Source organism: Phocoena sinus, chromosome 1 (assembly GCF_008692025.1).
Source record: "Phocoena sinus isolate mPhoSin1 chromosome 1, mPhoSin1.pri, whole genome shotgun sequence".
NCBI lineage: Eukaryota > Metazoa > Chordata > Mammalia > Artiodactyla > Phocoenidae > Phocoena > Phocoena sinus.
Genome location: NC_045763.1, coordinates 34,353,572 through 34,367,151, shown reverse-complemented (window position 1 = coordinate 34,367,151; position 13,580 = coordinate 34,353,572). Strand labels below are relative to the sequence as shown.

The 13,580-nt window shown below is 44.3% G+C and overlaps 1 protein-coding gene across 1 annotated transcript in view; it reads left to right on the top strand.

The window, feature by feature from the left end:
* HIVEP3 (HIVEP zinc finger 3) overlaps positions 1 to 13,580 on the top strand; it is a 512,038-nt gene that overhangs the window by 89,091 nt on the left and 409,367 nt on the right. Inside the window, exon 2 of the mRNA XM_032633296.1 lies at positions 11,744 to 11,855. The gene's annotated coding sequence lies outside the window, so the exon portion shown is untranslated. The remainder of the gene's footprint in view (positions 1 to 11,743; positions 11,856 to 13,580) is intronic.

Here is a 13,580-nt window from a genome sequence, read left to right as displayed (position 1 = left end):
AGGAAGAATATCAATAAAAGTATAATGATCTGAACGGCATTATCAAACAACTCGACCTAATTGACGTTTATAGGACACTACCCAACTACACGTCTTTCTGTAGTGCATATTCACCATAGGGTACTATATTTTTGGGCCATGAAACCAACCTTAACAACTTCAAAAGAACAGAAATTTCAGGAGGTATGTTCATGAACCATAATGGAGTTTAAAACAGAAATCAGAACAGAAATTATCTAGAAAATCCCCAAATATATGAAATATAAACAACATATATCTAAATATCCTATATGTCAAAGAGGAAGAATTAAAAATATTTTGAACTGAATGAAAAGGAAATACAATGTGTCAAATTTGTGAGATGCAGCTAAAGCAGTGCTTGGGGGGAAATGATAGTGTTAAATAATTTACATTAGAAAAGAAGAAACGTTTCCAATCAGTAATAGAAGCATCCATCTAAAAAACCCAAAAAACACTAGAGCAAGAAGAACAAATTAAAACTAAGCAAACAGAAGAAAGGAAATAATAAAGATAAGTGCAACAATCAATGAATTTGAAACAGAATTGCTTTTGAAAAAAAATCAGTGAAATTAATAAACCTCTAGCCAGACTGACAACTACTAAGAAGGCCTAAAGTAGTGCATTTTGGTAGCAGTGAGCACACCCAGTGCCCAGATCTTGGTTTCTAAATGCCATTATCCAATAAAAGGAATGAGGAATCCTTGAAAAAATAAACTCCAAGACTGAGCAGGGAAAATACAAGAAGATTCTGGAGCATCTTGTGGTGCCACAGGGTAAGGAAGTGCTAATCAACAACAACAACAAAACAACAGCAGGATTATGTCAAATACAGGAACAAACATGAAAGAGCTCCCAATGGGCAAAACTGGAACAATTTTAGGCTAAATAAATAAATTTTTTAAAGTTGGTTATAACTCAAAGAATAAAATGAGTATCCATAAGTCCATATTGATAAAAATAAAAGTTGAGTAGGCTGGTTACCTTGTACAGAGAAAGGACAACTCTTCCTTCCAGAAGAATTCCAAATTAATAAATATAGAGGGATGAGGGATATCGAAAATCACCATTAGAATATCATAGACATAACTGCTGCAGACAGATCACCTGCTGAGTGCTAAAATTTTGGTGACAGTTTAAGGAGAAGCAAGACAGTTTCACAGTCCCCCAATATTTATTAACTACAAAGAGAAAAATAGTAACTTCACAGTGGAGAAACCTGGCAGACACTACCTTAAACCAAGAGATCAAGGTTAACATCACTGGTAATAAGACATATTGACAGCATCCCCCCTTCCCCCAGTTTGGTGTACCGAGAAGGCATGTCACTTCTGTGGTATTCTGGCCAAAACTCCCTAACTCTAGTCTAATCACGTGAAACATCAGACAAACCAAAATTGAAGGACAGTCTACAAAATACCTGACCAATGCTCTTCAAATGTCAAGGGCAAAAAGACAAGGAAAGACTAGGAACAGTCACAGATCAGAGGAGACCAAAGAGAAATAACAGCTAAGTGCAATGTGGGATCCTGGATTGAATCCTGGAACAGAAAGTTGGCATTAGTGGAAAAACTGGCAAAATTAGAGAAAATTCTGCAGTTTGTTAATAGTATTGTACCAACATTCATTTCCTGTTTTTGATCGTGATACTATGGTTATGTAAGATGTTAACATCAGGGAAAGCTGGGCGAGAGGTATATAGGAGTTCTTTACGTAATCTTCACAACTCTTCTGTAAGTCTAAAATTATTTCAAAATAAAAAAAAAAACAAAAGTTGGGAGAGCTTTTGATGAAATAGCCCTAAGGAAAGAAGTAAAGGCTCCTTTGTGTTATAAGGAAATAGTACGGACACCTTTCGACTGTAAATGAGACTTGTAGAAGAACATCTTGCAAGCTACCTGGGCCCCCAAGTGATTCACTGAGCTCTTAGTCTGAGAGTTCCTGATGGGGCCATCTAACCCAATTCATTTGAAGACATCCAGTTTTGGGGGGGACTGTTCCTTAACTCTTTCTATATCTTACTTTGGCTTTTTATCCTGTCTCAACTAGGTCTTGGAAGTGATGATGACCTTAAAATCACTTTTAGAAAACTGCTTTTTGAAAAAAGCTAATTTTCTTTATCCTTCTCAGAGAAAGATGAAAATTTTCCCTCCTTTCTTTTACGGACTGTGATCATCGTGAGGAGGGGGTGCAAACTTGCAGTCCATCTTCTGATGTCAGCTCTTTCTAGCCAACATGGCTTTTGTTTATATTGAAGTTGGATTTGCAGAGAAGCCTGGTCATTTATACCATGCTGTTTCACACACTTATGTTGTTTGCTGGGCCCCTAAAGGCATGTGGGTTTTTGACCCCAGGTGAATGTAGTAAGTTACGTATAATTTCTGGTGTTTGCTCATGACCTGTGCTAGTCAGAGCTCTTTCCAGTCTGACCAAAATATCTAATCCTGCTCCTATGGTTCTTTAGATTCCTCTGTGGGGTTGTGGCCTCTGATCTGCTTTTTATTATGATTTTCCCTTGTTCGTCCTTGCAGCATTCTTATGTGGGCTGTGGGTTGCCGGAAGAGAACTTTTCCCTGCCCTGCACCCCATACACACGTGTAAAGTTGATGTTGCCAGGATATGCAAACTGCCCAGAAGCCAAGTGGTCACACAGAACAGGAGCTGTGAGGTCTGTTTCAGTGCAGGATTGGTTGGCGCTCAGAGTACCCATTTGGGGCTCAAGTCACTGACTGCCCGAAGTAGGGTCTCACTCGGTCTGAGAAGCTTGTTTTGTGCTATACCACACTCCTTTTGCACTAGAAGCTTCTCCAATATTCTGCCCTAGTTTACTGAGGTCCCTGATGGTGCTTCTCATATCTTAGGTATAAGAAGTAAAAGAAAGGTTAAGAACCAGTGCTCTAAGGTTTCGTTTGTTGTGTGTGTGTGTGTGTGTGTGTGTGTGTGTGTGTGACTTTAGATCTGAATAATTTACTTGTAGGTAACCAGAAGTAAGAAGGAAGACGCACATTGGCCTTGACTGATTGTTTTGTGCATTGAAAACCACCTCACCAAGATCCCCAAACAGGCTGAATGATTGTAAGAAGGGAATGGGTCTTGAGCCAGCTGTGTGTTTTTTAGACACCATGCTAGGGTGTTGTTCTACTCTAAATGGTGGAAGCTCTGAAGGAAGTTAGAAGAAAACTCCCATTAACCTCAGTCAGCTCTTGTCTTGAGCACCACATTAAGAGGCATCCAACCTTCCCTCTGGTGGGCAGGTCATCTTTTTCAGCATGATTTGGTAACTTATTTTCTACCTTTGTCTTTGATCATATGGCCCATATTTTCCTTCTTTATCTTTGGAAGAAGAAAAAGCATGAGGTGGGAATCAAATAGACCTAAGGTTTAATCCTCATGCTGACATTTACTGGATGGTTTAACCTTGGACAAGGACATAACCATCATATTCATCACCTGCAAAAAAAGGGGGGAAATCTGCCTTAGATGGTTTGGTAAGAATAACATATCCCTATTGTACAGATAAGGAAACTGAGGCAGGAAAGGATTAAGCCGTTGACTTAAACCCACAGGGTTTGGACCCAGATAGTCTGACACTACTCAGAGACTGCCCACTCAGTCCTTCTGCCATGCAGCTCTGCAGAAGGCCAGCGTGTACTTACTTGTCATCTGTCTTAAGATGGCCGAGGGTAGAGGTTTCTGAAAATACTGTCCACTGTTCTACACTGGACAGTTCTTGAGCTAGGTGCATGGAGTATTTTCATCTTTGCCTCTAAGTCTTATAAGGAATGCTGGCAACGTACTCTTCAGGTGTCCAAAGAGAGGGTGGGTGCACACAGACTTAGAAAAAGAGAGATTTGCACGGACTCTGTTTTCATCAGTGTTTATGGATAATAGTTTTCTGCCCCAGCAGGGGGTATTTATAGTTACTGTTTCAAAAAATTAAAATGAGTACTTTAAAAATAAATGGATGAGTGAATGAATGAATGAATGAAATATTTAATAAATGAGATAACAATGAGGAATTTCACAGAAGAGTGCCTGGAACATGGTACGCTCTTCACAACTGCTTGCCCCCATCCTCCCCACCTTCTCCTTCATTTGACCTTAGTTTAATCTGTTATTTTCTTCCCCCACAAACTGAGGTCACAGTCCTCTCCTTTACATTATGCTCAGCATTGATCAGGACTGTATTTAGTTTGAGTGCTACACCTAAAGTGCTTCTTGAAGAGTGACATGAAATTAGAAAGGATAGAAGCTACTTTGGATGTCAGAATTGGGTCCGAGATGTCACGGTAAAATGATAGACTGATTCTTACAAGGTCAGTGCAAGGTCTTATTATGTCCAGAAAATTAACTGCGTGCTTGCAGAATGTGGGAGATGTGTGTCTTAGCAGCCACAAATATAGAAAATACTTGGGAGTTAAAACCGATAGTTGTATTGGTTAGGGCACAGATTCAGTTGCTGTCACAAAGACCTAAAATAACAATGCCTTAAATAAACTACAAGTTTATTTCCCTCTCACAGACTGAGAATAAGCAGTATAGGGTGAAATGGCAGCACCAGAAACCCAGGGTCCTTCTATCTTGTTGCTCTGCTACCCTTCATCCACAGGATTATCAGGTCCACATTACAGCCAATGGGAAAGGGAAAAGGGAAGTTGGGGGCGGGGGGTGGGGGGGGGGGTGGGGCATGTTCCTCCCCTTTAAGAGAAAGACTAGAAAATTACCCTAGTCACATCTGGCTACATCCCATTGGCTAGAACCTAGCCTCCTGGCCACACCTTCCTACAAAGGAGACTGGGAAATGTAGTCTTCAACTGATAGCCATCTTCCTAGCTAAGAATTTTATTACTGGGTAAGAAGAAAGAGAATGGATACTGATCGAACAGTTAGCAGCCCTACAGTTAAGTTGATATGATATAATAGTGCAATTTGTTTGTAAAACAGTTTTGGGCAATCTTACATTGCATTGATAGAAGTATAAGAGCTTCTAGAACAGGAATTGGCAACCTTTTTCTAAAAAGGGCCACATAGTAAATATTTTAAACTTTGCAGGCCATATATGGTCTATATTGTAAATTCTTTTTTGTTTTTGTTTTTTACAGTCCTTAAAAAATGTAAACACCATTCTTAGCTCACAGACTATTAAAAAATATAGCCTGCATGGAGGGCTATAGTTTGCCAACCTCTGTTCTAGAACAAGAAGGGTGATAAGTCTGGGATCATGTCTAAAGATGTACAAGAATATGTCCAGGGGCTTCCCTGGTGGCGCAGTGGTTGGGGGTCCGTCTGCTGATGCAGGGGATGCGGGTTCGTGCCTTGGTGTGGGAGGATCCCACATGCCGCGGAGTGGCTGGGCCCGTGAGCCATGGCCGCTGAGCCTGCGCCTCCGGAGTCTGTGCTCCGCAGTGGGGGAGGCCACGGCAGTGAGAGGCCTGGGTACCGCAAAAAAGAAAAAAAAAAAAAAAAGAGTATGTCCAGAGGAGGTGGTCAGGTTGGGCAAGGGTCTCTGGATGAATTCACAAGAGCAATGACTGAAGGCATTGGTTACTTTTAGTCTGGAGAAGCTGAGACTCTTAATGAGATGATCATTGTCTTTAGATATTTGAATGACAGTCAGGTGGTTAGGAGAGACCTTTGTTCTACATGTATCCAAAGGGAAGAACTAGAATCAGTGAGAGGATGCTCTGGGAGACAGATTGCCGCCCAGCATAAGGAAGGACTTTCTCACTATTGGTTACCATTTGTGGAGCTCTTATTGTCAGGCGTTGTTCTAAGCCCTTTACATAGATGGTTTCACTTTACCTTCCACAAACCCGTCAGGTTGGTATCATTCCTACCTCTACTTTATGGATGAGACAAAGCAGCATTAGAAGGTTATATAACTTGCCCAGGCATATGTGCTTCTAAGTGGTAGAGCCATAATAACTACAATTTTCTACTGCCACCTTGCATGCAAATTAAATGAGATTAGATATGTATATAATTTAGCAGTGCCAGGCACATAGTAAGTATTGTTGCTGGTAATAATAATTATTATAATCCCTAAGAAGTACTGTTTCTCATCATGGTGGTTGTATTAGTTTCCTATGACTACTATAACAAATAACCACAAACTTTGTGGCTTAACACAATATGTTTATTTCCTTGGAGTTCTGGAGGCCAGAAATCTGAAATCAGTTTCACTGGGCTGAGGTCAAGGTGTCAGCAGGGCTGTGCTTTCCAGAGCCTCTAAGGGGAGAATCTGTTCCTTGCCTCTTTTAGCTTCTGGTGGTTTCTGGGTTTCCTTGGTTTGTGGCTGCATCACACCAGTCTTGGCCCCTATGGTCACATTTCCTTCTCTCTGCCTTCAGCCTCCCTCTTATAAGGATACTTTGATTCCGTTTAGTGCCCTCCCAGATAATCCAGGATAACCTCCCAGATCTCAAGAGCCTTCAATTTGCCATATAAGGTAATATTCACAGTTTCCAGAGGTGAATGTCTTTGGGGGGCATTATTAAACCTATCACAATGGTATTTAAACAGACACTGGATAACCACTATTTTTCTTTTCTTTCCACTATTAGAAAAAAAAATAACAGCAACTTTATAACATTCTGTGATTTATTGGTCAATTACAGTATCTGTTTTTCCTTGTGGTATTTGTGTGTGGGGGCTATGAAAATAGAATATATTTTGTTTAAGGTATGAGTTAGAAGCAATACCGAATACCACAGCCTGACACTATTTATTGAATAACATTTTTTCCTCCCATTGATTTAAAATTCAGTTTTTATCACCTATCACATAGCAAACACTATACTTGAAGCTGTTTCTTAACTTCATTCAGTTCCGTTGTCCATTTTTAGGTTTCTGCAATTGTGCTATATTGTTTTATTTACTGTAGCATATATATTCACAGTTGATAAATTCAGCCCCCTTCTGACTTCCCTGGTGGTGCAGTAGTTAAGGATCCGCCTGCCAGTGCAGGGGACACTGGTTCGAGCCCTGGTCCGGGAAGATCCCACATGCCGTGGAGCAACTAAGCCTGGGTGCCACAACTACTGAGCCTGTGCCCTAGAGCCCATGAGCCACAACTACTGAGCCCGCGTGCCACACATACCGAAGCCCGCGTGCCTAGAGCCTGTGCTCCGCAACAAGAGAAGCCATTGCGTAGAGAAGCCCATGCACCACAACAAAGAGTAGCCACTGCTCGCCGCAACTAGAGAGAGCCTGTGTGCAGCCAAATATAAATAAATAAGTAAATTTATATAAAAAAAAATTCAGTCCCCTTCTACTCTTCTTTTTCAATTTTCTTGGCTAATGGCTCTTCTACTGTTTTCTTTGTCATTGTGTATTTGAACTTAAAAAATTCCTTATTATCATTTTAATGTGGTCTTGGGAAGAGAGGTGATAAATGGAGTTCTAATTGCCTTCCATAATGATCCTCCCACCCTATTTTTTTTTTTTGGCGGTACGCGGGCCTCTCACTGTTGTGGCCTCTCCCGCTGCGGAGCACAGGTTCCGGACGCGCAGGCTCAGCGGCCATGCTGCTCTGCGGCATGTGGGATCTTCCCGGACTGGGGCACGAACCCGTGTCCCCTGCATCGGCAGGCGGACTCTCAACCACTGCGCCACCAGGGAAGCCCCACCCTATTTTTTTTATTCTAGTGATTTTCCTTACCCATCTCCATTGAGATTTTCCAGTTTTTTGGTTGAAATCACATGGAAGTTAAATTCCAGATTTCTTGATTTCTTTCTCTCATCCTCTCTCTTTCTACCTATCTTATGTTAACAATTAAATTAAACTTTACAACCACATTAACTATTATATTTGTACTTAAGCATACATTTTATTGGCTTTATTCCTCATTACATTTTCTTATATAACACGTCTTCTCTTTTCTTGAGTTTACTACTCTGGCTTAGTTTTTTCCTTGGCTGGAAGAGATCTTCAAGTAATTTTTTAAAATTTAATAAAGGGTATTTCTATGTCTTTGAACATGCCTTTCTTTTGTCATCACATGTGAGAGAAATTATAATTTGGCAGCTGGTAGAATTCTCGAGTTACAATAAGATTTCCTGAGAATTTTATAAAAGTTGTGCCACTGTCTTTTAGCCTAGTGTTCCAGATGTGAAGTATGATGTCAGTCTGATTTTCTTTCCTTTTAAGCAGCCTGAATTTTCTCCCCTATCAGGAAGCCTGTAGTTATTTCTCTTTGTTCTTGGAGTAGGAGACTGCATCTAGAATTGTGTATTCTTTCAGTAATCCTAGTGCTCAGCACTCAATAGACCCATATGATGTAAGGCCTTGAGTCTTTTATCAGCTCAAGGAAATGTTCTTCTATTTCTTCCTTGATTGTTGCTTTTCCCCTTCCTTAATGATGTCATCTCCTTCCAGGACTTCATTTAGACTAATATGGGATGTTCTGGATTTCTCTGTTATATCTTGTGTCTTATTTGATTATAAATTTCTTTTTCTGTTTCTTTCTTTCTTCTTCTTTGTCTTTGTGTGTGTGTGTGTGTGTGTGTGTGTGTGTGTGTGTGTGTGGCATACCAAAATGAGCTGTGGTCTTGCCCCTTTTCAGACTTTGACTTCTTCCTATATTAGGGACAAACTTCCCACTTTCCAAAGACGCCCTGGAATCGTTGCTGTTCTGTGTGGAGAGAACATGCCTAGTTCCTGATGTCCTTTCATTTGCCTCTGAGCCGGTGCCTGTGACCCTCATCTGATCTTTGATCCTCTGAGCTTGGGGTTTTCCAGGACCTTTTTCTGGAAGCCTGTGCACTTTCTTCTTAGGGGGCCTGTGCAGAATCATACATGGTCTTATCAGCACGAATCACCTTTTCTTCAGTGACATCTCATCTGCTTTATATCTTGCCCATATTCTTTAAAATGTAGGCTTTATTGGTGGCATCTTTCTCTGGGTCCCAGCATTGCCTCTAGTGTTTTGGTCATATAAATGTGGGGTTTTGTTTTGTTTTTGTTTTGTGTTTTGGAGGAGAAGGAAGGAGTAAATGTCTGAGCCCAGTTTTGCTATCCCCCCAAATCAAAAGTTCCAGGGTGGAAACAGTAGAGGTGAGTGAAGCATCACATGTGTGGCTGGATAGAATGACCTTTCAGCTACATCTAGCTCTGGGGGGCTTGTCTCTGAAGTCTAAAGAATAAAGCAGCATAATTAAAGGTTTAAGAAGCAACTTTTACATACTGGTCCAGAGAGATAGGGTTTAATTTAGCCGGGAGGACAGAGTGAGGTGAGACTTAAATGGTGAGTCACACTGAAATGACTAAAGATATAGCAGGAGAGACTAAGCTTAAATTACAGCCAAAGTGATTCAGGTTGGTCACTACAAAGACCATTTAACTCTGAAACACTTGTGTGGCATCATAGGGCATTGACTAGGCAAGTTAGGAAGCCCCCTTTTCTGGTGAGTTTTCTTGGAGGGTTAAGAGCTGTTCTATTTAAGGGAAGAGGATGGACTGAATTGTCTTCCGGTTTCCCTGACAGCCTTGGGGTATTATGATTATGATACCTTGGTGCGTATGATATTCGTGTTTTCACCCAGCCTTACTGATAATTTTTATTTTTCAGCATGAGCAGAGACTGTTTTTATCAGGAACACTTCCTCCAAATCTTTAAAACCAAATGGAGACGTCTTCCCCTAACCTGCTGAGAAGAACAGGAATTTCAGTGGCTTCCTCTCTCCTGCAGCTGGAAGCAGCACAGCTCCCAGTGTGGCTGGAGACTCACTCCCATCCCCTGGCGGTCCCCTCCCCCAGGGCGGGCTAGGGAGACCAGCTGGTAGGAGAGGGCCTGGGGCAAACTGTGGGAGGAGTGACAGAGTGACAGGCTCCCTGTGGTAGGTCTGCACCTTGTCAGAGAGCCTCCTGGGCTCAGGTCTGAGGTGGCCGTGGGTCAGAGCCAGTTCCAAGCTGTGTGGCTGGTGACATTTCCGGCTGGCAGTGCCCAGCCAATCAGTGACAGGTCCAGCTAGCTTGGGTGATGACACACAAAATATGATAATTTTCTGCTAAAGAGCCCTGGGAGCTGAGAGAGAAGGGTGTGTGTGTGTGTGTGTGTGTGTGTGTGTGTGTGTGTGTGTGTGTGTGTGTGTCTGGGAGGGGGCAGTGCAGGCAGTGGCTGTGATGAGGTGAGAGGGTGATGGTACATTGGTTTCAGCGGTTTGCCCAGGGAGGGTGGGCTCTGAGCCTACGGCTAGAGGGACATGCCCAGAGCGGCTGTGGGAACATCGGGGTGGCTTTTCAGCTAAGCTGCTGGTGTTGCTGCTGCTGGCCTGGAACCAGGGGAGCAGAGCCAGCACCGTTCTGAAGCTCTGGGGCTCCTGGGGTGAAAAAGAAACTGTAAAAGAAGGAAACTGCATTTTCCTTCCTTTCAAACATAAGTGAGGTGAGGAGTTCTGGTTTCTTCTCAGGGCGACCTCTTGAAAAACCAGCACTGGAATAATAAACACCACCTGGGTGGCTGAAGTACTTAACGAATAATTTTTTTTTTCCATTGGGACAGGGGGGTTGTTGTTTATCCTCAAGCCCCACCCCCAGTTTTCTACCTCCATGCTTAACCTAGTCCTGAAAAAAGAAGTAAACAAACAAAAACCCAACAACCAAACAAAACCAGCTTGTTAACAAAATCCTGAAGAAGGGCCTAAGTCTGGATCTTAGAGACTGTAAAGGTTCAGGTGGTAGTTTTGACTCCAGATACCGGTTGGAAAAAAAAAAACATGTGTTGGAACAAGATCTGGTCCTAGATTACATTATAGTTTGCAATAATATAGTGCCAGAGGATTCTTTAGTTTGAGGGCATGGCAGTGCCCTGTGGTTAATTGTGAGCTGGTGGAGGCCCCCACTTCCTGCAGCTGCCCTGGCAGGCTTCCTGGTCCTTTATCAGCAGGTAGGGGCTCGTGAGGGGTGACACCCCTGCTGACAATTGTCCCTGGCATTGTCTGACCCCATGAACATGTGTGTTCAGAAGTGAAGGATGGTAGTGTTTATTAGTCACTGAGGAACTCATCACTGCAATGAATGTGTCTAGTTTTATGCCTTGCCTTTGCTCTTTCTCTCTCTCTCTCTCTCTCTCTCTCTCTCTCTCTCTCTCTCTCTCCCCCTCTCTCCCCCCGCTTTTCCCTCTCTCTCTCTCTCTCTGTATATATATATAAATATATATATTTTTTTCTTTTTTAAAGGCACTGATGAATGAAATCATTATCCCTGGGAGCAAGCCTACCCTGTGGCTTTAGGCATGGGACTGGCTTCCTGCGCTTGGAGTGACAGCTATTCAGAAGTGATAATTGGTGTACTGTATCTTTAAAAGGTTAAAACCCCTTTCAAAAAAGGTCTGAACTCATAGTGGAAAAGACAGGCGAGGCAGGGGTTGGCTCTGGATTCAGAAAACAGCTGCTGATTTGATTCCGTGTCTGCGGGCTGCATTTATTCCGTGTTTTTCAGCAGCAGGAATTCAAGAGGGATGCTACTGTTTGGGTTTCTGATCGTGATTTATATTTATTCAGAGGAATAACAGAGGGTGGATCTGTTCCCGGCGCGAGCATGCTCACAACCAGCCGACTCTCCCATTATCCAACTGCCTAGTTTGGTGCTTCAATGTACATGTATATCTCGTGTACATATGTGTGTATACAAACGCGCATGCATGCCTGGATGGACATATGTGTGCACAGGTTATCTTTTAAGGACAATTCTTTCAATAAGGTCTTTACCCCTTACTTGAAACAGGTGTTCAGGAAAAAAATGCACAAAATCCTGACTGACCGGAATAATTCATGAAGAAGGGGCTGGATCCGTGGGTCAGAGAACACAGGACCAGTTTGCCATCCCAAGGCCGAAGGTAGGGGACTCTGGATTTCTATTCGGCGGAGGGATGCCTCGCGCTTTATTTAATTTATTGTGTTTTTGCCAGCGGCCGCTACGGGCAAGTGAAATAGCGAGCTGCGATTCCATGTCGTCGTGGCCTTTCTTGGGCGAGGTGTCCGGTGGCGGAGGCGCCGGGAACGGCCGGGTGGGCGGCCGCGCGGCGTGCGGTGCCCTCGGTGGGCTGAGCGGGCTCCCTGGCCCGGTGCCAGGGGGAGCGGCGGGAGCCTCAAGTGACCCCCGCGCGTCAATCACGGCGGCAGCGGCGGCTGTAACCCTCTGCGTGCCGCGCGCTCCCCACACCTCGGCAGCCCGGCGGCACCGGCGCAGTGGGGCCCCCCTCTCCTCTGAGCCCCAGCGGTCGGGCTAATGCCTTGTCCACCGCAGCACCTGCAGTTTTTTCTGCTGCCCTGGCTGCGGCTCCGGGGTTGTTCAGACCCCCCTGAGCCGTCTGTGTTGCCGAAAATGAGATCGGAGGATGCTGGGTGCCCAAACAGAGGGGAAATTTTCCTAGCCCCCGCCCCCAAATGTTCCTAAAGCAAAATCACAAAAGCCCCTCCTCCAAAGAAGATCAAACCAAACCCAAACTTTTACTCTGTTGGGGATTCTCGCCTTACCCCTCTCCCAGTCGTGCCCCACATTTTACCATCCTTTCAAAGGAGAAACACCGCTGGTGCTGAATGGCCCCTGCTGAGACTGTACAAGCTGCCCGAGGACTCCTGAGCGTGGCCGACACCCTGAACTCGCGGAGACTCGGACCGAAGTGTTGGAGAGGCGCTGGAGGCTAGGCGTGGGTTTGGTTGACCGCGGCTGCTTTGGTTTACGTTGCAGGTCGCAGGTCGGGACTACTTCTTTGGCTCGGCCCGCCCTTGAACTTTGGGGGTCGTGGATGCCGGCAGGAGGGTCTGCGGGGTCTGGTTGCTTGGTGAGCGGTACCTTGGCCCTTTTTCTGCCGCGCACCTCAAGTTTCCGGCCACCCTTGGCTTTGGAACCTCAGTAGCCGGGTGCTCGCCACCCCCCAGCTGTGTCTTGTGCTTCGGTTTTGGTGGTGTTAAAACGGGCTTGCTTTCTGGTTGTTGGGGGAGGGGAGAAGGGCGAGCGTGAGGTGTGCCCTGAATTGATCTCCACCCAGCGTTCTCCAGCTCTTGTTTGCGTGGTTACGTAACTTCAACCAATGATCAGACCGTGCGCCCGAGCAGCTCCCACCGTTTCCCGTCCTCCCCCCGACTGAAGAAGTTGGGTCCTATGTTTATGATGTTTTTGTGTAACTGTGTGTATCAGCGGGGCAGGGACAGTATGGGGAAGAGGTGGAATGATTTGAGCAATTTATGTGAAGAACATGGGGGGCAAAGATCACGTGTCCGTTAGGGTTAGCGGTGGAATTGGCTTTGGGTTGGTGTTGATCTAAAGACCCTCCCACATCCCTTTCGGCTAGTCATTGCTTGTCTGAATTTGCATTTGGTCATGTCATCCCCCTCTTGAATTCTGGAAAAGGTTGGAATCATCCCTGCAAGACCCCTGGGTTCCTAACTAGATGCATAAAACATAACACGAATCCTGAATCCAGGGTGACTGCCAGGCTCATTTGTTTCAGGTTCTAGCTGTTCTTCATACTTCCTGCTGAGGGAAAGAGTTTCTGCCACGCTGTTTCAGTTTTGCTCTGGGGTTGGGCTACACTGTGGGGCTGAAGAGTAGAACCCAG